The following is a 22,952-nucleotide window of genomic DNA, read 5'->3' as shown; positions in this document are numbered from 1 at the left end:
TATTTACGTCTTTCTTTCATCAATGTTTTAAAGTTTTCAGTGGAGAAGTCTTTCACCTCCTTGATTAAGTTTATTCCTAAGTATTTTACTCTTTTTTGTGCTACTATAAATGGAATTTTTAAATTTCTGTTTTAAATAGTTCACTGTTAGTGTACAGAAACACAATTGATTTTTGTACTTTGATTTTGTGTCCTGTACCTTTACTGAATTCATTTTTTAGCTCTAAAGGTGTTTTGTGGAGTCCTTACCATTTTCTACATAAAAGATTATGTCATGTGATGATTTTACTTATGGCTTTCCAATGTAGATTTCTTTTATTTCTTTTTCTTACTTGATTGTTCTGGATAGGACTTCCAGAATTATGTTGAGTATAAGTGGCAAGAATGGGCATCTTTCCCTTGTTCCTGATCTTAAAGGAAATTGTTTTCAGTTTTTCACTACTGAGTATGATGTTAGCTGTGGGCTTATGATACATGGTCTTTATTATGTTAGGGTATATTCCTTCTATATCCAGTTTGTTGAGTGTTTTTATCATGAAAGGGTGTTGAAGTTTGTCAAATGCTTTTTCTGCTTCTACTGAGGTGATCATGTGATTTTTATCCTTATTCTATTAATGTGGTATATCACACTTGACTCTTAATGAGTAAAGGGAAGTTTTACTATGTAGAAGATTCTTGTATTTTTCAAAAGCTTGACTTTCAAGATTATTGTGCCCACCTCTTTCCCCGTGGCAACCAACGTTAAAAAGGAACCCAGGTAAATAGGATTTGTCAGGGAATTTCTTGAAAGGAAGAATAAGAAAAACTAATTTAATATTTTTAAAATATCCTCCACTGAGTTTATGGACAGCAAACTGTTGTGTGCTAACCATACGCGAGGCACTATGTGCTTCTCAGGCTTTTTCTCATTTAATTCTCACAGTGCCCAATGAGTTCTTCACTTATGAGGACACCAAGTCTTAGAGAGGTTATAGATCTTGCTGAAAATCATATAACTAATCAGAAATGGAGCCAGGATTTGAGCCCACGTGTTCAACTTGACCTTGAAAGAGTCAAGACAACTTGTAAGAGTACTGACATGTGTCACAGTGTTGTAGAAAAGACAGAGGGGCATGGACAAGAAAATCCATGTCATGTTCAAGACTGTGTACCACAAATCTCATTATACCCTGTTTTCCCATGCTTTTCACTACAATTTTCATGCCCCATGAAACACAAATCAAAGTACTGCTCACTGGAAGAGTGTTCCACAAAGAAGAACCAGCTGAAAGTTTGGCAGGAGGAGGTAGAAGGAGGAAAGCATGGAATGTTTACAAAATATCAATTTCTAGGAAAAAAACCTGCTGGGTGAGTTCATTAATTTTTCACCTACACCACTTTGAAGAGAATTTTAATGAGCCATTATTGGAAATTTGTAAGGGGCCTATATTTTGGGTGCTATATTTTTATTGGTTTCCTTTTTATAAAGAGGCAAGACCAAAGTACACAGCGTTCAGATGACTTGCTTAAAATGGGAGGCATCTGAGTCACAGAAGTAAAGTTAAATTCTGTAAGCTTCCGGTCCCATAATATCTTTCCTTAAATACACTTTTTCCTCCAGCTTCACTTTTTCAATATCACAGGATGATTCTGTAGGAAGAAGAAAATCCATCTGACCTACCTACACTCTAGTGAAGCAACCTCCTTGAAACCCATTTCTTTTCATACTCCAGAGAAATTATGTTTGAAACAACAGAGGTGGTAGAACTTTGGAAAAATGGAAAATCCATTGATCTTTTAAAGATCCAGAAAGCAATGTTTCTTAAAATACAGATCAATAGCATAAGACCATATTTTAATATTGTCATGTTTACCCACTCATACTATTTATACCTTAGTATGTGCTATTAGGAGTGAAGAAAAGCAAATAGTCAAACTTGTCTAAAGAGAAACGACAATAGATTCCGGAATAGCAGTAAAAACAATTAAGATTAGTAGCTGATACAAATGAAAACATCTTAGGTTACTTAAGAAGGGTTCTTTTATATAATCAAAGGTAGTAAGGAGAGAGGGAATTAAGACTCCAAACAGAAACAAATTAGGGGAAGCATGAAAAAAATGGAGCAAGAATAGTTTTGAATACATAAAGAGGAGGAAGACGTAGGAGTTCAACATGCCTGTTGAGAGAGAACTCAAGTAAATTTTCATAAAAGTGGGAGAAATGGCTTAAGAAATGAAATTACTTTTTTGTCTAGGTGTGTGATGCAGGATCAGTGGGGATGGATGCCAGATACAGGCACATTTCCCAAGGGAGGAAGAAATAGAAAACAAAGTGGGTTTCCTGCCAGAACAGGTGGTGTGTTGACATGTACACATCTGACAGCCGGGCTTTTGAAGCTTTCCAAGGGTCTGACCAGGCCAGTCTGAGTTGTCTGTAAGACTTCAGGGAAAAGCAACACAGGGGAGTCTCAGTGATGTGGTTTCAAATGTCTTTGGACACATGACACATAGCAGTTGTGGGTAAGGAAAGTAATGGGGCATCCTGCTATTGAGCACAAGGCTGAAAGCTGGGTTAGACTCAGTCACAGCTCATGATTTGATATTCTCAGCCATCCATTATAAGAAAGGAGCCAAATGTCTGTTTAAATCTAGGTGCAGGCAGATATTAACTCACTAAACTCCCCTTGACCTTCTTAAATACTGGAAAAGCTTTATCAGGACTTTTTCTTTCTTCTTCTTTTCTTTTTGCGGGGCGGTAGTGGTAGTTAGTAAGTAGGAGGGTGGGCCTGAAATTAGGAATGAATACAGAAGGTGGGAGTGGAGGGCTAATGTACAATGTTTCTGCAAAGTTTAGAATCTTGTTTTGTTTGAATAACAGCCTTTCCTATGCTCTGCAATTGGGACTCTGTAAGTGACATACTTAAGCAATCACAAAAATGACAGTTTTGGGCTAGATTTGGGATGAAACTATCAAACCAAATAGTGATGACTGGCGAATAATGTTTTTGACCCTGAATTATAGTTGAGGAGCAGTAGTCATGGTATAAGCATAGGCTAAGGATAAGATTGCTTGCTGTTTGAATCCCTGTCCTGCTTCTTGATTGGGTGATACTGGGTATCAAACTGTGTGATCTTGTGTAGTGGTCCCTTAATTTCCTCCATTATAAGGCATGGATAATAGTAGCACCTATCTGTGGCAGAAACATTGTTTGTCCCTACTCTCCTGGTTCTTTTCTTTCCTGGAACAATGGAAAATCATGTTTCCCATTCTTTCTCTGCATCTATGTGGGACCATGTGACTAGCTCTGCCCACTGGGATGTGGGCAGACATGGCTAGCTATATCAGTACTAATTTGACCCCTAAAACTTTCCACAAGATTTTCCATGCCTTTTCTCTCTTCTCATTGTCTGCTGGCCAGTTGTAGAAGATCCAGGAGAGGAATATTTAGGACCCTGAAGCTGTTGCTGCCTCCCTGAAACATGGCATGAACATTTGTCTTCCAATCATCAGATTTACTATGATGTAAGCAAGAAATAAATCTTTTCTTGTGGGAAGGCATTAAGATTTGGGGGACATTTGTTATAGAAGTCAGCCTACTCTAATACTATTTCAAAGTATTAGTTACTCTTGACTAAAAACTATATATTGGGGTTGTAGAGAAGATTAAATGAGTTACTGTATATAAAGAGTACTATTATAGAACGGTATCTGGCATATAATAAGCTCTTGATAAATGTTATCTTGCATATTATAAGCGTAGAATTGGTTGGTTGGGTCAATCCAAGAACCCCACTTGGTCCATTAACTTGAAGAAATGCTATTTGCATCTTCTTAGCAAATTTGAATATAGACTGGGCCACCCATCCCTCATAGTTACTACTGGGTTCTATGATGAGCTTCATTTAATCACTTTGGGTCAGATTAAGCAAGGCACTACGTTCAAATGGTTGGAAATCTGTGAGGACTTCTAAGTATCAGATATTCTACTATTCATAGGTGCCTTTTCATAGGGGCCTAAGATTCAGATGGACAATAGGTCTTTTAGGTTCTGTTCAGTAATTTTACAGAAGTCATCACGTAAACTGAATACTTATGCTGAAGGGCTCTGAGAAGGCTTAAAAATGCTATATGCAAAGGGCTTAGCACCAAACCTAGCCCAGTTTTAAACTCATGCTAGGAATGTAATAAATAGTAGTTATAACAATAATAATAAATACATAAACCACCACCACCACCATCATCATCACCATCATTTGAATACCTCTTTTCTTCTGAGAACTTCAAGACTGTATCTATATCATACTTTCTACCTCTGGCATGCCATTTTATATTCTGACGCAGTTATGGCCTTGCTTATTACATAATACCATCTTTTTTAATATTTTATCTACCTCTTTCCTACTTTGACCAGAGGCCGTTACTTGTTCTTATATTTGCTTGACCTAATGAGGCTAACTTGTCCTTGCCCTCTTTAAAACAACCTTTACGTATTTGCGAACTCCACACTGGTGTGTTATTGGATATCATGCATTAGGTATGCAATAATACCCATTGAGATCTCAGCGATAATTAGTCAGGGGAAGGTGATTTTTTTTTTAAAGAAATGTTAGTTTCAACTCTGAAATTCCCTTTTCTTTAGTAGGTGCAGGTCGATAGGTAAAGGCCTTAATGTTTCTTTAACGTATAGATGAGCAAATCTAACTACTTTTAGGTTTGGCAAACTTTATCTGGCTATTTTCAAGAATTATATGGCTGGCAACTCCTCAAATGTATTCTGCCAAATGCTTTCTCTCCTTAACCTGTGTGTGTGTGTATATTTCAAAGGGAATTTAAGCCACAAATTTATTTATTAATTTTATTACAATTAGATTTATTATTTATTATTACTTAGCTGGTTTATTAATACTTAGCTCATCAAATATGTGGTATTTGTCTTAGTCAACACTTACAGGTTCCAAATTCTGTTTCTCTGACCCAGGAAACCCTGAGAGGTTGGCAGCAGCCACCCCCTAAAGAACAAACCAAACTGGTTGTCTGAGCCTGGGAAGAAGCTAGCCCACATCTTTCCTTTAGATAGGGTTTCAAATGATATTTTTTCCCTTGGAATTCTCAGAAGTGAGGAAAAAGTTATGTTTCCAAATGTCTGTTAGTTGATATCAACCTGAAATGGAAGCAGCCCCAGGTATTCTAAATGGAAGAGGTTTGGGAGCAGCAACGTAATTGAAGAGTGTCGATGTGTCTTGTCCTGGAGCCCAGTTTACGTAACTCTTTACATAAGATGGAGAAAACATCTACTGTCCATATCGAGGAATGAGTAGAGGTAATGGAGTGGGGAACTGGGAAGGAGTGGACTATGGCAGTCATGGAGAATCTTGGCTGCCACTACTTCACTGCTTTTGACCTAACAATATCACACTTTGGATCTAATATCTTGAGGACTGAAGTCTCCAGAATCAACAGGAACCACTCAAATACTGGGTAGGCAAAGAGTGACAATTAAAGACAAACCTTTGCTAAAAGGTGTAAATCAAAAACAAAATTCCAAGCCCCCCAGCCAACTGAATAGACCCCTTCTGTCAGCCAAGGGCATTCTAAAGTAAACCCGAAACACGAATTTGGGCCATGATGGGAATGGGTGGTAGGACGTGCCTCATTACAGCTTTCTCCCCTTGGAATTCAGACACATCTGACCAGCATTAACATTAAAACAGAGACCTTAGAACTGACAGAATAGACTCTGTAAGACTGATAAAAAAAAAAAAACAAAAAACATTTGTAATCTATTCTCTCTGAAACAGCCACCTGGAGGCTTCATCTGCATAATAAGAACTTTGGTCTCCACAACCCCTTATCTTAACCCAGACACTCCATTATATTGATTCCAGGTCTTTAGATAAATTATTTTAACCAATTGCCAATCAGAAAACCTTTGAATCCACCTGTGACCCAGAAGTCCCCCACCCCACCCTTTGAGTTGTCCCACCTTTCCAGATCAAACTAATGCATTTCTTACATGTATTGATTGATGTCTTATGTCTCCCTAAAGTGTGTAAAACCAAGCTGTAGTCCAACCACCTTGGGCACATGTTGTCAGGATCTCCTGAGGCTGTCCTTGGGCTTGTCCTTAACCTTGGAAAAATAAACTTCTAAATTGATTGAGACTTGTCTCAGATGCTTTTCGGTTTACGAAGATATTGACTTCATGCCATACTCACGGACTAGTTAAATGCCCAGGTTTTTTTTGTGATTCATTTTTTCTTTTTTGGTAATTTTTATAATATTGGCTTTCTTCTGAAAGATGACAGAGCACTTTGTGTGTGTATGTATAGGACATCCACTCTGCAAATATTCCAGGGGCAGGCTTGTCTCCTAGAAAGGTAGGTTGGAAAATTCAGTAGATTTATTTTGACTATACGCTAGAGAATGGCATGATCTTACCTGAAAAAGATAGGAAGCAGTCTTGGGACTGTTGTCAAAACTAAAAATGGTGCAGTTATTTGTAAGTTTAAAAGCCAGTTTTCAACTAGTGTTTTAAAAGATGCACCTCCCTCTCTACCTCCAGAAGATACCCATGGAGAGCAAAGTAAATGTATAAAAGAAAAATGTTTGAGACCTGCTTATGGGCTGAGGGCAGCTTCTAGGTCTGAGGGTGGTCTTTGGCTGAGAGTTGGCAAGTAACTGGAGCCTTCAGTCCTACAGCTGCAAGGAGATGAAGTTCGCCAACAAATTGAGTGATCTCAGAAACAGATTCTTCCCTAGTTAAGCCTTGAGACACTGACTGCAACCTTGTGAGACCCTGAGCTGGGGACTCAGCTAAGTGGTACAGGGATTTGTGACTCACAGAAGCTGTGAGGTAATAAGTGTGTACTATTTTAAGCTGCTACACTAGTGGGAGTTAGTTATGCAGCAATAGAAAACTAATACACCATGTAGCTATCAAAATTGTTTCTGCTACTTATGAGTTTCATATTGATGTATGAAAAGAAAGCTGAGTTATAGTCAACTGATATTATTAAACAGTACAATAAGCCATAATTTTACTAGTGCCAAGTTACTACCAGCGTAAAATGAGAAACATTAAATTGGGGCTTGCCTTTCCCCTCTTTCAGCATAGTTAGAAAAAACATCTGTCCCTCAGGCATTTGGATGCTGCATCAAGGGACATGTTTTGTTAGAACAAATAGAACCCAATACACTGCACCTTTCCCTACCCTAGAAGTCACTATCAGAATTGTCTTAAGGCCCCCATCCAAATGTATGAAATAATTAGGGCAGCCTATATGCCTTTGCATTTGCACCAACAATTGACTGTGATTTGCAATTGGGTACATGCAGTTTTCAAAATCTCATGCTCATAATAAAATACACACTTCTTACTGTGACTTACAAGGCCTACAGAATCCAACACACACTTTTGTCTCTGGACCCCTCACTGGCCTCCTTGTCAAGTATGTTTGCCCTACCTGACACACAGACAGAGATCTTATGCCTACTTCCAGGGCTTCTGCCTGGAATGTTCTGCAGAATTCTCATGGCTGACTCCTCTGATTTCAGTCTCACACATTCCCTCCCTCAGCAAGGCCTTCCCCAACTTCCCTGAAGTCCCCTTTCCTCCCGGTCACTCTCTTCCACATTAACTTATGTTTCCTTCCAGACCCTTATAGTATCTGAAATGACTTGGTTGTACATTTATTTATGTGAGAAATCAATGTCCCTCTCACTAGAATATAAGCAACATGACAGCAAGGACTGTCTGGCATCTGTGGCAAACTAAACAAGATTACCACTTAGGAGATGCTCAATAAGTATGATGTAAATAAAATGTGATTAGAACAACAAGACTGCCATTACTTGACTTATTTTTCTTCTTTGCCCCTTGCACACCCTCTCACAGGTTCAAAATCCACAGCAGTTTTGCCACTAACTCAGCCAGCATTTTTTTGTATATCTGCACTCCCAGCACCATGGAGGGTAGTTTAAGGAAGACAGAAGTTGTAGAAGACATAGTTCTTCCCTTAAAGACTACACAAATTAACTGGGTCGGAAGATACCGCTGCATAAATTGATCAAAATCTAACTACAAGGCATTTACTACACCAGTATCTGGGCCAAACTAAATATGAAATTGCTTAGGGAATGAAGGCAGGGAGTGATTAGAAAATTTCGTATAGGAGCTGATTCTTGAAACAGGTGCATCAATGGGAGATGTGTCATGAGTATTCAAAGCAAGGTAAAACAAGATAAGGAAAAGCTATGAAACTCTTAGAGTTTATGTATCCATCGCCCAGAGCAATATATTTCTAATCCAAAGTTTGTGCTTTAGAATCACTTAATTAAAAGACCAACTCTGGCCTCTATTTAACTTTTGTTAACTTTTGTTAACTTTTACTTTTGTGTTCAGTCTCAAATCAGAATCTCTAAGGGGTGGGCTTGGAACTGGCATATTTTCCAAGATCCCCAGTGAGTCTGATGTGCATCCAGGGTTGAGATCCTCTGCACATAGCCTGAAATGGCATCACAGGGTTAAACAAAGGAGAAATGCCTCATAACAATAAGGTGACACACGGTGACACACAGTGGTTAAGGCTCTAGCCTAGGTTTAAATCTAGACTCCGCAAGTTACCTGCTAGGTGACCTTGGGCAAGTGATTCAACCTCTCTGAGTGATATGGTTTGGCTCTGTGTCTCCACCCAGATCTGATCTTGTAGCTCCCATAATTCCTATGTGCTATGAGACAGACCCAGTGGGAGATGATTGAATCATGGGGGTAGGTCTTTCCTGTGCTGTTCTCATAATAGTGAATGGGTCTTATGAGATCTGATGGTTTTAAAAACAGGCATTTTCCTGCACAAGTTCTCTTTGCCTGCTGCCATCCACATAAGATGTGACTTGCTCCTCCTTACCTTCTGCCATGATTGTGAAGACTCCCCAGCCATGCAAAACTGTAAGTCCAATAAACCTCTTTCTTTTGTAAATTGCCCAGTCTCTGGTATGTCTTTATCAGCAGCATGAAAACAGACTAATTCAGTAAATTGGTACCAGTAGAGTGGGACACTGCTGATAAGATAACCAAAAATGTGGAAGCAACTTTGGAACTGGGTAACAGGCAGAGGTTGGAACAGTTTGGAGGGCTCAGAAGAAGACAAGAAAATGTGGGAAAGTTTGGAACTTCCTAGAGACTTGTTGAATGGCTTTGACAAAAATGTTGATAATGATATGGACAATATGGTCCAGGCTGAGGTGGTCTCAGTTGGAGATGAGGAACTTGTTGGGAACTGGAGCAAAGATGGCTCTTGTTATGTTTTAGCAAAGAGACTGGTGACATTTTCCCCCTGTCCTAGAGACTTGTGGAACTTTGAACTTGAGAGAGACGATTTAGGTATTGGGCAGAAGAAATTTCTAAGCAGCAAAGCATTCAAGAGGTGACTGGGGTGCTGTTAAAGGTATTCAGTTTTATAAGGGAAACAGAGCATAAAATCTCAGAAAATTTCCAGCCTGACAATGCAATAGAAAAGAAAATCCCGTTTTCTGAGGAGAAATTCAAGCAGCCTGCAGGAATTTGCAAAAGTAACAAAGAGCCAAAAGTTAACCCCCAAGACAATGGAGAAAATGTCTCCAAGTCATGTCAGAGGTCTTCATGGCAGCCCCCCTGCCCAATATAGGCCTGGAGACCTAGGAGGAAAAAGTGGTTTCATGGGCCAGGCCCAGGATCTCTGTGCTATGTGCAACCTAGGGACTTGGTGCCCTGCTTCCCAGCCGCTCTAGCTGTGGCTAAAAGGGGCCACTGTAGAGCTTGGGCCATGGCTTCAGAGGGTGCAAGACCCAAGCCTTGACAGCTTCCACATGGTGTTGAGCCTGAGCATACACAGAAGTCAAGGATTGGGGTTTGGGAACCTCTGCCTAGATTTGAGAAGATGTATGGAAATGACTGGATGTCCAGGCAGAAGTTTGCTGCAGGGGCGGGGCCCTCATGGAGAACCTCTGCTAGGGCAGTGCAGAAGGGAAATGTGGGGTCAGAACCCCCACATAGAATCCCTACTGGGGCACCACCTAGTGGATCTGTGAGAACAGGGCCACGATCTTCCAGATCCCAGAATGGGAGATCCACTGACAGCTTGCACCATGTGCCTGGAAAAGCCACAGACACTCAATGCCAGCCTGTGAAGGCAGCCAGGAGGGAGACTGTACCCTGCAAAGCCACAGAGGCAGAGCTGCCCAAGACCATGGGAACCGAACTCTTGCATCAGTGTGATCTGGATTTGAGGCATGGAGTCAAAGGAGATCATTTTGGACCGTTAAGATTTGACTGCCCTGCTGGATTTTGGACTTGCATCAGGCCTGTAGCCCTTTGTTTTGGCCAATTTCTCCCATTTGGAATGGCTGTATTTACCCAAGGCCTGTACCCACATTGTATCTAGGAAGTAACTAACTTGCTTTTAACTTTACAGGCTCATAGGCAGAAGGGACTTGCCTTGTCTCTGATGAGACTTTGGACTGTGGACTTTTGAGTTAATGCTGGAATAAATTGAGACTTTTGGGGACTGTTGGGAAGGCATGATTGGTTTTGAAATGTGAAGATATGAGATTTGGGAGGGGACAGAGCGGAATGATATGGTTTGGCTCTGTGTTCCCACCTAAATCTGATCCTATAGCTCCCATAATTCCCACGTGTTGTGGGACGGACATGGTGGGAGATGATTGAATCATGGGGTGGGTCTTTGCCATGCTGTTCTCGAGATAGTGAATGGGTCTCATGAGATCTGATGGTTTTAAAAACAGGAGTTTCCCTGCACAAGCTCTCTTTTTGCCTGCTGCCATCCACGTAAGATGTGACTTGCTCCTCCTTGCCTTCTGCCATGATTGTGAGGCCTATCCATCCATGTGGAACTGTAAGTCCAATAAACCTCTTTCTTTGCTGGGCACGGTGGCTCACGCCTGTAATCCCAGCACTTTGGGAGGCCGAGGCGGGCGGATCACGAGGTCAGGAGATCGAGACCATCCTGGCTAACACGGTGAAACCCCATCTCTACTAAAAATACAAAAAATTAGCCAGGCGTGGTAGTGGGCGCCTGTAGTCCCAGCTACTAGGGAGGCTGAGGCAGGAGAATGGCGTGAACCCGGGAGGTGGAGGTTGCAGTGAGCCGAGATCGCGCCACTGCACTCCAGCCTGGGCGACAAAGCAAGACTCCGTCTCAAAAAAAAAAAAAAAAATTTCTTTCTTTTGTAAATTGCCCAGTCTCAGGTATGTCTTTATCAGCAGTGTGAAAACGGACTAATACACTGAGCCTCTGTTTACACATCTTTAGGCTAGCAATAATAAATGTAGTTACTGCCTAAGAACAATGGAGAATTAAATAAGGCACAAAAAGCACTTGATACAATGTGTGGCACACAGTCAAAGCCCTAGTTTTTTTTCATTATCATTATCTTTCTATGTTAAAAAATTTCTAATCTTTATAAAGGCACTGGAAAGTCCAATGTACATTTCTAAAGTTTTTGCATCCATCAGCTTCATAAATTATCATAACTTTGAAGCACAGCCTTAGCCAAGCACATTGATGAATTCAAGCATCTTTAAGAAGGGCCCCAAAGAAACAAGGCTGAGGCTGAGATTAGTCAATATGGGAGCAAATGAGCATTTTAATAGAAATTAAAATCATATACAAAAGCAGAAAATGGGCCAGGTGCAGTGACTCATGCCTGTAATCCCAGCACTTAGGAAGGCTGAGGCAGGCAGATTTCTTCAGTACAGGAGTTCAAGATGAGACTGGCCAACATGGCAAAACCCCATCTCTACTAAAAATACAAAAATTAGTCAGGCATGGTGGTGCACACCTGTAATCCCAGCTACTGCTCCTGAGGCAGGAGAATGGCTTGAACCCAGGAGGTGCGGAGGTGCATGTTGCAGTGAGCCAAGATCGCGCCACTGCATTCCAGCCTGGGCAAAAGAGTGAGACTACATCTCAAAAAAAAAAAAAAAAAAAAAAAAGCAGAAAATTCATCTGTAAAAACTGACAAAATTAAAAGAACAACAACAATACAAAGAAATTAAAATAATGACTGATGAGTTCAGCAGCCTTGCCTGACAAGGCAACAAGCGAGGAGCTTGCAACGTCAGAACAACCCTTTCTGTAAAACTTTACAGAGCATTTAAATAAAACATAGTGAAGCTTTTTTCACATCATTTGGATTAACAGTACCATTTTTCTCCCTCATTAATGTGGATCCAGCCCTAGAATAAACTGAAAATCATCAACTGAATCATTCTGCCTCACCCTGATCACTTTACTCCATAGTTTTCTAATATATGTCCTGCCAAATATTTTTAGGACAAGTCATTTAAAAGTTTTCTAAATGTCTCAAAAATTAGCAATGTGCCAAGAATGAGACCAATTAGGTCATCTATGCTTATCAGAAAAGCAGTTTATTCCTTTGCATAAGTACAGAGAATTCACTGTGCAATTTTAACTTTGCTGTATTAGGATTTTTAAGATGCACGCCTTGTATATTGCTAAACGCATGGAAAATAAAGTCTGGAAGAATATCCTCCAATCTTTCGACAGTGGTTGTCTCTTGAGTAAAATTAAGGATGACTTTGTATTTCTGCATTGTTCTCTTTACTGCCATTTGAAATTTGTATAATGAGCATTTATTATTTTCATACTACTAAAAGATAAGTTTTTAGATGAAATAAAATGCATGTTTTACAAAAAGACTAGCCCTTTTGAAAGTACCAAAACGCTTCAACTTAGTAAAAAAAGGGCTGTCACTGAATATGAATTTTAAATATTTAGTGGGGTGGAAAAAACCTTCTGCAGTGGAAAGAGATGATGAGCAAGGCTCCTGGTTAGAAAAGGATAGACTTTTTGGCTCCCACTGGGTGGTTTTGAGCATCTCAACTCACCTTTCAAAGGCTAACCAACCAGGGGATAGCAAATACTCCATTGCGCATGTTTGTGGAGAACAGAGTCCAGACCTCCAAGGCTGGCCTAGAAACATTCTCCCTAGCAAAGACTCCGTTTCACAAGCTGAATCAGTGCTTTTCATGATTCCAAAGGACTCCCGTTCAACTTTTTTTTCCCCTTTCGTCATTCAACTCGGAAACATTCCTTTTTGTGGATTTTCATGAACTCCAGCCCAACACCAGGTGCAAATTGAAAAAATCCCACTGGCCAAATTTAGCATAGGGAGGCCTACTGTTCTTTCAACAGAGCCCTTCTTTCAGGCCAGGAGTTCAGATCTTAGCCCCTGGGCACACAAGTCAGGGGTTTTGCTTTCATCCACAACCATCACTCATGAAAAACTCCTTCTCTACGGTGCCTGCCTCTCCAGACCCCCCAGCCTAGAGGCTCAGATGCATGTGCCTGTGTGAATCTGGGGATTTGTAGGAGAGGAAAGCCAGAGAGATTCCTCATTGATCTTGACCTATAAATATTCAACTGTCCCCAGATCAGACATGTAATTTTCCACACACTGCAGTTTCTGTGTGGTCACCATTATCATTTAGCAAATACAGTTGGCCCTCCATATCTGTGTGTTCTGTATTCATGGATTCAACCAACTGCAAATAGAAAATATTTGGGGAGGTAATCCCAGCACTTTGGGAGGCTGAGGCAGGCAGATCAACTGAGGTCAGGAGTTCAAAACCAGCCTGACCAACATGGTAAACCCCTGTCTCTACTAGAAATACAAAAATTAGCCAGGCATGGTGGCACACACCTGTAGTCTCATCTACTTGGGAGGCTGAGGCACAAGAATCGCTTGAACCCAGGAGGCAGAAGTTGAAGGGAGCTGAGGTCATGCCACTGCACTCCAGCCTGGGCAACAGAGTATGAGGCTCCATTTCAAAAATAAAATAAGAAAATACATGGGGAAAAAAATTGCATCTGTACTTAACATGTACAGACATCTTTTGGTCATTATTCCCTAAATAATACAGTAGAACAACTATTTACATAGCATTTACCTTGTATTAGGTGTTATATGTAATCTAGGGATGATTTAAAGTATATAGGAGGATGTGGTTGGGTTACATGCAAATACTATGCTATTGTACACCAGGGACTTTGAGCATCTATGGATTTTGGTATCTGCTGGAGTTCTGGAACCAATCTCCCATGGATACTGGGGGATGACTGTACTTTACATTGAGTTGCTCTCCTTGATTTGCAATTAAGAGGCTGTTACATGGCATTCCCCACTTGGGGCATTCCGCCAATCTCCAAAGAAGGACATGGTGCCTTCAGAAATTCTGGTTGGTTCAAACAGGAATTCAACTCTGGTTTCAAGTCAGTGCTCCACAGAGCTTGTGGCTCAAGCAATAATCTGATTATATTCCATTTTACAAGCATTTATTGAGCATCGAATTTGTGATTTGGTTTGCCATAGATAATTAATCTAAATGCCTGCTATTTAATTGAACTGCTGCCTTCTCATCCTATGGTGGGATTGCACTACCAGGATTGGTTCTCTACATTTGCTGCTATATTTGTCTTATAAATGTTTCATCCTCTGCTAATAAGCTTGAGGGACACCCAGCTACTGAAGTTCTAATGTTACAGTTTTCCTGATCTGAATTGATTAGATTTGTCTCTATGGACTTGGTGAATGGCATTCGAACACCCCATCTGAGGTGCAGTTATGGGGGGCTTGAAATAATGTTTTCTGGTGTTATCATTGGGCTTGGTCTACCCATTTGACAGCTCACAGAAGCAGTGCAGAGAGCATCTTGGAAGAAAGACACAAAATTATCAGACTATAAACATTACAAAATGTTCTTGATCTACTCTCCAAACTAGGTGTATCAGTCAGTCTTATAGGACATGGATGGTCCACTCATACTGAGCAATTCATGAAACAAATTAGTGACTATTCAGAAAGGCATGGCCAGGGTTTCAGGAAACAAGGGCAGTGAAGTAAGGGCTAGCAGCAACTGAGAACTGTTGCTACCACCAGACGCCCAAAAAAACAAGGAGGGGAGGGTATACCAGAACAAAAGCAGGCAGCTACAGAGGGCTGCCTAAAAGAAATTGTAGCTCCTGGTATAAAGACTTAGACAAACCAAAGCAACTAGAAAGGAAGGGAGACAGCCAGGAAATAAATACCGTAACTCTCTCCTTCTCCTTTATGAACTCCTGTTGGTATTTCACATTAGCTGAACCCCACTGGGAGCTGGAGAACAAGAGAGCCAAAAGTCCATATGGACCAGCTCCTGGGGCACAGAGGAGGATGTAGAAGGGTGAAGAATGAACCTGCAGAGACAAACAAAGACACCTGGCATATCGATTGTAAGGGAAGTGAGGACACAACAAAGCGTGCAATAAATGTATTCTTTCTGGAAGCTAAACACAAATGTATAATTAGAGATTTGATGCTTGAGCTGATTCTAGCACAGGTAAAAGTCTGATATAGATGGAAGGGGAAGACATTGTGGGCTGAAAAAGGCTATAGGGAAAAGAGCTTTAGAAAACAGCTATGTGGCCAGAGCCAGGGGTGTAAATAGCAGCGGCAAGACAGAAGCCTGGAGAGACAGAGGGGTTGGGCTGTGGAATCCCCATATGCCAGGTGAAGGCATGCAAGCGTCTGATGGACGTAGCTTCAGATCCACATTTTACAGAAAGTCTATCAGCTCCCTAGAGACGGAATTAATGATGATATGGCGCTTCAAACCCCTTTCCAGAAACAGGTAGGACAAAGAAACTAGGTAATCAACATAAATAAAATAATTCTTCTTGACCATGATAGTCCCAAAGCCTTTGGTTTTGGTAACATCTGAGAAGGAGTCAGTACAATCATCTCCCTTTATAACCTAGACAGTGATTATGCTTAATTATCTTCTCCACAAGATAGTCTTCCTCTAGGTTCTTTGTATCCTTTCACAGAATCTATGGACATTCTTTGGCTGCATCTGGAACATACTGAACATATTGCATAGGAGCGCCAAGTTCTTTTTTTGTCTTAAACTTCTAAGGAGCCTTCCTTAGCATGAGAAGACTGACTCTTCTGCTGAACTCCTACACCACCTTAAATAGCTGCCACATTACTTCACATGCAATTATGTACACATTGTAATTTTCTCTGAGTTTGTTGTTAATTTTGATTAATTAGATTTCAACCTCCATGAATGCACCATGCCTAATCCTGCGGTGTGTTCCTTACCACCACTTCCAGTGCTAAACATGCTCTGAACACAGACAGTATTTGTTTCTTCAAGAGCAGGTAGTCACTCTCTCTACCCAGGAACCAATTTGTGCTTTGGAAGGAGAATTTCCTTACAACTCACTGGAGTGTCTTTCTATAAAATAGCCTATGCCTTTAAGCATCCATGGTTCATACTTTCTGAGCCCACAAAAAGTATTTATTCAATCAGAAAAAAAGTATATTGAGCACTTACAGTACACAAGAGCTAGCAGATAGTTAAATAAATTTGATTATTTGGAACATAAAAGAAGAAATTTTGGGCTAATGCATTAGTCACTAAAAATGGACTACTGTGTTACCCTTTGCAGATCATATTTACCATTTTGCAGAGTCCTACAAAGCCTATTCAAAGATTAAATACTGTAGGAGTGTTAAACACTATAGCAGGACTCACAAGGGAAGTATTTTTGGTTAGGGAAGTCCTTTAGCATTTGTCATCTTATACCAATGACAACATGTCAGAAGCCTGGATTTGGGAGCACAAGCTCCTACTCTTCTTTCAAAGCCTTGCAGAACTGTGGAGCTCTCTGGAGGCCTCTCCACACAGTCCCAGGGAGTCATTCCAAGCTAGTTATTCCTACAGCAAGTGTTTCTTAAAATGCTGTTCTCATTCCTATTCTTTAGAATAATCTGGGTGATCTTGTTAAGCCTGCACTCCATCACAGATCTGCTAAGTCAGAGTCTTTGGACATATGGCCCTGGGGTATTCCATTTCTAACCCACTCCTTAGTTGATTCTTACACACACTGACATTTGAGAATTACTGCTATGGCCCTTTGTACCATCGTTAGCTTAAATCTTGAAGTTTCATGTACATGTCTATTATTTCCATTAGACTGAATATCTTGCAAACAGGAGCCATATATGAATAGCCATATTCTCCAAACTGGGTACAATTCCTGGAACATAGTAGATTTTTGCTAAGAGTTCTCACAACTGTAAGAGTTCCCTATATATGACCATATCCAGATGAATATGTTGGTTGAACCCAAACAACATATTCTATTTCTCTATTGCCGTATAACTACTTACCACAGAAACTGGCACAGTGTCACTTCCAATTAATTCCATTGGTCAAACAGTCATAGAGCATGTCCAGATTCAAGGCTTGGGGGACAAAGACCCCACCTCTCATTGAAGGAACGTTGAATTTTTGGCCATCTTTAATCTACCACACAGTCCCTGCCAAAGTCTATTAAAAACAGACTGGGTATAATTCTTTAATCTGACTTTATGAGCATTTCAAAGAGGCAAATAAACCAATCATGTTTTGTGGCCTAGGAAATAGAGTTCAGAAGACATGAGACAAGGTATTAAAAAAGAAAGAAAGAAAGAAAGAAAGAAAAATCCAAAGATATTTCTAGTGCCTATGGCCCTTTATAGTTTAGTCCAATTAAATTGGTCACAGGCCTTTTGAACTACATTTGAGTCCCATTGTGGCCTCCAGTAGTTCCTTCCCCAGAAGGTAAATGGACATGTCAATGGCGGTGAATGAAATAATTGACACTCTTTATCAGTTTTAAGACAAGGTCAGAAATTGGAGCTGTGAAAGTTTTAGAAAGTTCTAGGAATAGGCCCAGGGTATTTAGCCCAGGAAACTTCTACTATAGGAATACCCTTAGTTTGCCTTCTTGGGGTTTGCAACTCTGGATGTCTCTTAATTGCAAATTCTTTTCTCTCTCTCTCTCTCTCTCTCTCTCTCTCTCTCTCCCCGCCCCCCACCACCCCCTTCTCCCCTCCCTTTTTTTTTTTTTTTTTTTTTTTTTCTATTCTATCCACATGGCTAAATAAGACACCTGGTCTTTTCCTCACCCATCCAATTCTGTGGCTGGACAAAGTACATGGCCTAGAAAATCGACATGAAGTCAACCAAGATGGTAAACTATAAGGTAGTCAAAAGTAAAGAACTTTACTTGGTCAACACAGAAACTGAAATAAGTAGTCCTTTTGAAGCTAGGTTAACAAATGGCAATTCAGCTAAAAGCTCTTTTGTTGAGCTTGAGAATTCTTGACTAAGGGGTAGGAGTCATAAAGTGCTTTATGAGTCATGAGAAGGTCAAAGATCACCTTTCAACTTTTCAAACTAGCCCTGGCTACTTATGGTAGCTTTTCTTTTTTCCCTCCACACACCCGCCCCCACCCACCAGTTTCATCGTCTATGTCCACTTCACAGTGTATCTGTAATGAATTTGGATCCATTTCAAAGAATACATAGAAAATCTTCAGCTCCCAAAGCAGGCTGCTCTGTAGGAGGGAAAGAGTAAGGAAAACACCCTGGGGCAGTTCTTTATTTCCAAAAGATTAAAAATAATTAAACATTAAGATATTCAACATGGATTATTGCAGACAGTGATGAATGGCTCTTCTCCCCGTAATGATGCCCTCCTCTAAGCTAATCTTACCCAAACTCATTTCAAAGAAAATGTTGGTTAACGCTTTATTTGTTTCATTCCATGTACTCTTAAGTAAATCAGGGTTATAATGGCCCTGAATTCATAACAACTAACTGCCTCCCTCTTTGCCTTCTTGGAATAACTGAGTGTGAAAGAAAGGAGATATTTTCAGAAGCATTAGTACTTATCTGAGAATTATCTGTCTACCCAAGTCAGTAAAGCAAAGGCCAGCCACTATGCCACTGTTGGAAGCCAGAGGTCAAAGAATGAGTATCTCCCAGGCAGTGTGTCTAGCACTGTCTCCACCACAAAATAGGTACTCAAGAAATATTGGCTGCCTGTAGAAGCAATTTGTTTCCTCTTTCAAAGTGGGAAAGTGAATCCTGTTCATAGGGACAAAAACTAAGATAAAGCAGAGGCAATATTGTTGCTACTGCTCCCATAAGAGTACTCAGATTTCAAAGGAGCTTGTACATTTATTCAACAAGTGTTTACTGAGCTCCTACTACGTGCTAGACTCTGGATTCCATTGTTCTAATGGCAGTGGCAGCAAATTGTAAATAAATAATTACTCCATTAGACAGGAGATAGCAGTTTTGTCTCACTTAGATAGTGCTTAGAACATTGAGATACTCCAGAAATACTGGTTGAATGGATAACAATACTAAAACAACAGCTACAGATTATTTAGAGCATGACACCCCCAAAACTCATGACCTTTAGTTTTAATGCAGCAGTCCCTTGGAAGCCGAAGGCATTTTGAAGGAATGGTAGGTATTCTTGGGTCATTTACTTTCAACTGTAGAAATGTAACAAAAGCAAGAATTTTAGCCCCGTGTCTTTCTTTCTCTTAAGGTGATCATGCAGAGAACTTTTTGCACTGGGAAAGTCAGGAGGTTCATTTGAAAGATGACAATTTACCAAAACCATGTAGAGGTTTTCCTAAGTTCATGATAAATTTCATTTGAAATAAACCTTGATCTTTGACTTAATGATGAGATTAACATTAAATTGAGCAACTTTCACGGCATATTTTATGCTATTTCCGTAACTTATCAGCTTCCAATTTGAATTTCCCAGCATGAAGAAACTTAGGTTTCATTCCATAGCCCCGCCAGTGGAGCTGCAAAAATAGGGGTTCATCCTTAATCAAATCCACTTGGTTACATCTTCCTTTATTCACTCAAGCTAGAAGTTTTCCATTTGGGTAACTGTGATTCCCCTTTCTAACTTGTAGGAATGGAGAAAGCCCTTGCAATGATGGGCTGAATGGCCACAATGTACGTAAGTTAAAAAACACACACACGCACACAAACAAAATTCTATCCTGTTTAGTTGCTGTCAAAAAGCAACTAAATGCAGGCTGTATGTAAGTTGGAGCTGGGCCCCTGAGCATCCTGTCCGGAAATGTAACTCCCTGACCCTCTGACTAAAGTTCCTGTCCCTACATAAGCAAGAAGCTGATCCTACAACCCAAGGAACATTCTGAGGAGCAAAAGAAAGATCTACTCCAACAGCTATAGCAAAGACTCTCATGGAACTGTCTTCTTAATAACTAAGAAGCACTAGGCCAAGTGTCTGTTGAGAATATTATCAGTACTTTCATTGATCACACAAACCAGATTTCATAAAGGATCAAGCTTCTATAAAAAGTAATCTTTGTATGTCTACGCAAGTGCCTACTTTATTGGCTGCTACCAGTGCTTACCCAATTTTTGGAATTCAGTAGGTGGGTCAATAAGGGAAAATGAACATTTCTGTAACAAACAACCCCAAATTTCAATGGCTTAACATAATCAATGTTTAATTCCCCCTCATGCCACTGTCTATGAAGGTTGGATGACTCTCCTGAGTAGTTCTTCTCCATCTGATGACTCAGGGATCCAGGCTCCTTATAGCCTGTGTCACTATCATTCCAGCATATGAACTCCTTATCTACATGGAAGGAGAAGAAAGACCAAAGAAAATTACCTAGAGAAATTTATATGAGGCTTGGAAGTAGCATATATCACTTTTTGTCCCCATTGGCCAGTACCCAGCAAATATCTCCAACCTAACTGCAAGGAAGGGTAGGAAATTTATATTTCCAGTGTGCCTAGCAAGATGAAAGGAATTGGTGGGCATTTCCCTAGTCTCTGCAATCAGGTTTATGCCTTAAATAACAGTACATGGAGGCCAGGCATGGTGGCTCACACCTGTAATCCCAGCACTTTGCGAGGCCAAGGTGGGCGGATCACTTGAGGCCAGCAGTTCAAGACCAGCCTGGCCAACATGGTGAAACCCCCTCTCTACTAAAAATTTAAAAATTAGCCGGGCGTGGTGGTGCATGCCTGTAATCCCAGCTACTCGGGAGGCTGAGGCAGGAGAATCACTTGAACCTGGGAGGCAGAGGTTGCAGTGAGCCAAGATTGCCCCACTGCACTCCAGCCTGGGAGAGAGCAAGATTCTGCCTCAAACAAACAAATAAACAAACCAGTATATGGAATAGCAGAAACAGAAAGATTGTAATGTGTTAAAGAAAAGATCATATTATGTAATGTTTCCTGTAGTATACTAGCAAAAGAATAAAAAATAAAAAAGAGGAAGGGTAGTTTAGTGGTTAGGAGTATGCATTCAGGAATCACCCTGACTCAGTTCATGTCATGGCTCTACTACTTATTAGACATGTGATGTTGGGTAAATTGTCCCATTTATTTTTGTGTCAGATTTATCTGTGAAATGGAGATAATAGAATCTACCTCATAGGAACTTATTATAAGGATTCCATAAAATAAAATATTTGAAGCACTGGTACTCTGGAGGTGGAAAGAGAGGGCACTAAAGGGGTTTTGGAAGGACCCAGCCTCTGGGATGACATGAAATAGGAGGTGCTAGTACACACATGGAAGGGGAAGCGGGTATTAGGAAAGCATCCTCAACTTGGACCAGGAATTCCCTGGATTTCCAATAACACAGCACTGTCAAGTCAACAATGTCAACTCAACTTGTAAAATATGAAATTGCTTTCTTCAGAAGCAAGCAGAAGTGCACTCTTGTATGGATGCAGTAACGTCTCACATACCTCAAGGACAGGGAGAAAATTGAATCTCAGAACTACTGAACCTAGAGACTAGAGCCCGTTAGGGAACCAGAGAGTCTCTTCTTTCCTTCTCCTATCTTTGCTTCTCTCTTCACATTTGATTCATATTTTTTTTTCTTTTCTGCAACTGACCTTCTTTGCTTTGTCATGGTAGAAAATGGTCACTACCAATATTTACATCTATTTTATAAAGGAGGAAAACCAAACCAAACTGGAACTTACACAAATTCCAAGTTCCTATGGGAGGATCTGATTGGCCCAGCTTGGTCAGGTGCCACCCTGGGTCCATTCAACTTCGGCCAGGCAGGCAGGTTTATGTCCTAAGAACATGACTTATACAGTAATCCTGCATATCAGGACGGGATGTGATATTACTCAAAAGACAAACTGGGTAGACCCTTTCTTCAGGTTTGTGATCACATGTTGCCTTCTGACATCTTTTATGTATTCCATGATTTTTTACCTTAGTTTTTTGAGTGCTTTTATATCTTTTCTCTGCAATTAAGTTATAAATAACTTAAAGAAAAGAACTATGTGCTACAATTTTTCTTTTTCCTTTTTTTTTTTTGAGATGGGATCTTGCTCTGCAGTGGTGCCATCTCAGCTCACTGCAACCTCCACCTCCCGGGTTCAAGCAATTCTTTTTCCTCAGCCTCCCGAGTAGCTGGGACTACAGGTGCCCGCCACCACACCCAGCTAAGTTTTGTATTTTTAGTAGAGACAGGGTTTTACCATGTTGGCCAGGATGTTCTCAATCTCTTAACCTCGTGATCTGCCCACCTCGGCCTCCCAAACCACTAGAATTACAGGCATGAGCCACCGCACCCAACCGTGCTACAATTTTTCTGTTCCACCTAGTATAATGACCTATGCTGGATAGAAAAAAAGTTATTGAATGAATAAATGATTGATCCCAGGGGAGTGACTTGCCAGCTCGACAGCTTTAAGGGTTAGTGTAATACCTATGGATGTCTAACTTCCTTAAGGAAAGTGGTGGTGTCATAAAGAGATGGGGCAGAAGATAATCTCATGCTTCCCAGCTGATTTTTTTTAGCCCTCCTTGCAAATGACTGTTTTGAGTCTCTAAAAACTACTAACTACTGCCACTACTAATTACTTTTGCTCATCAGTCCTTGATGTTGGCAACTTCACTGAATACTTTGACACTTACTTCTTGTCATCCCTCACTCCTAAAACTGAACTTCAACTGTAAACCATAAAAAGAATATTTTTTACCTGCATGTCACCATTATGGATACATGTAGTAATAAAACTTTCTGCTCACTTAGTGCATTTGTTGC

General features: G+C 40.5%; 1 long non-coding RNA gene across 2 annotated transcripts in view; it reads left to right on the top strand.

Moving 5' to 3' along the window:
* The window catches only part of LOC129527976 (uncharacterized), a 35,966-nt gene that overhangs the window by 4,534 nt on the left and 8,480 nt on the right, over positions 1-22,952 (top strand). Inside the window, exon 2 of one of the 2 annotated variants that reach the window (XR_008673091.2) lies at positions 17,972-18,068. The exons of the other annotated variant lie outside the window; for it this stretch is intronic. This is a non-coding gene — a long non-coding RNA (uncharacterized lncRNA). The remainder of the gene's footprint in view (positions 1-17,971; positions 18,069-22,952) is intronic. 2 annotated transcript variants of the gene reach the window in all.

Source organism: Gorilla gorilla, chromosome 19, assembly GCF_029281585.2.
Source record: "Gorilla gorilla gorilla isolate KB3781 chromosome 19, NHGRI_mGorGor1-v2.1_pri, whole genome shotgun sequence".
In the NCBI taxonomy this organism is placed as follows: Eukaryota; Metazoa; Chordata; class Mammalia; order Primates; family Hominidae; genus Gorilla; species Gorilla gorilla.
The sequence above is the reverse complement of the archived record's forward strand: the minus strand, read 5'-3'. Positions and strand labels throughout refer to the sequence as shown.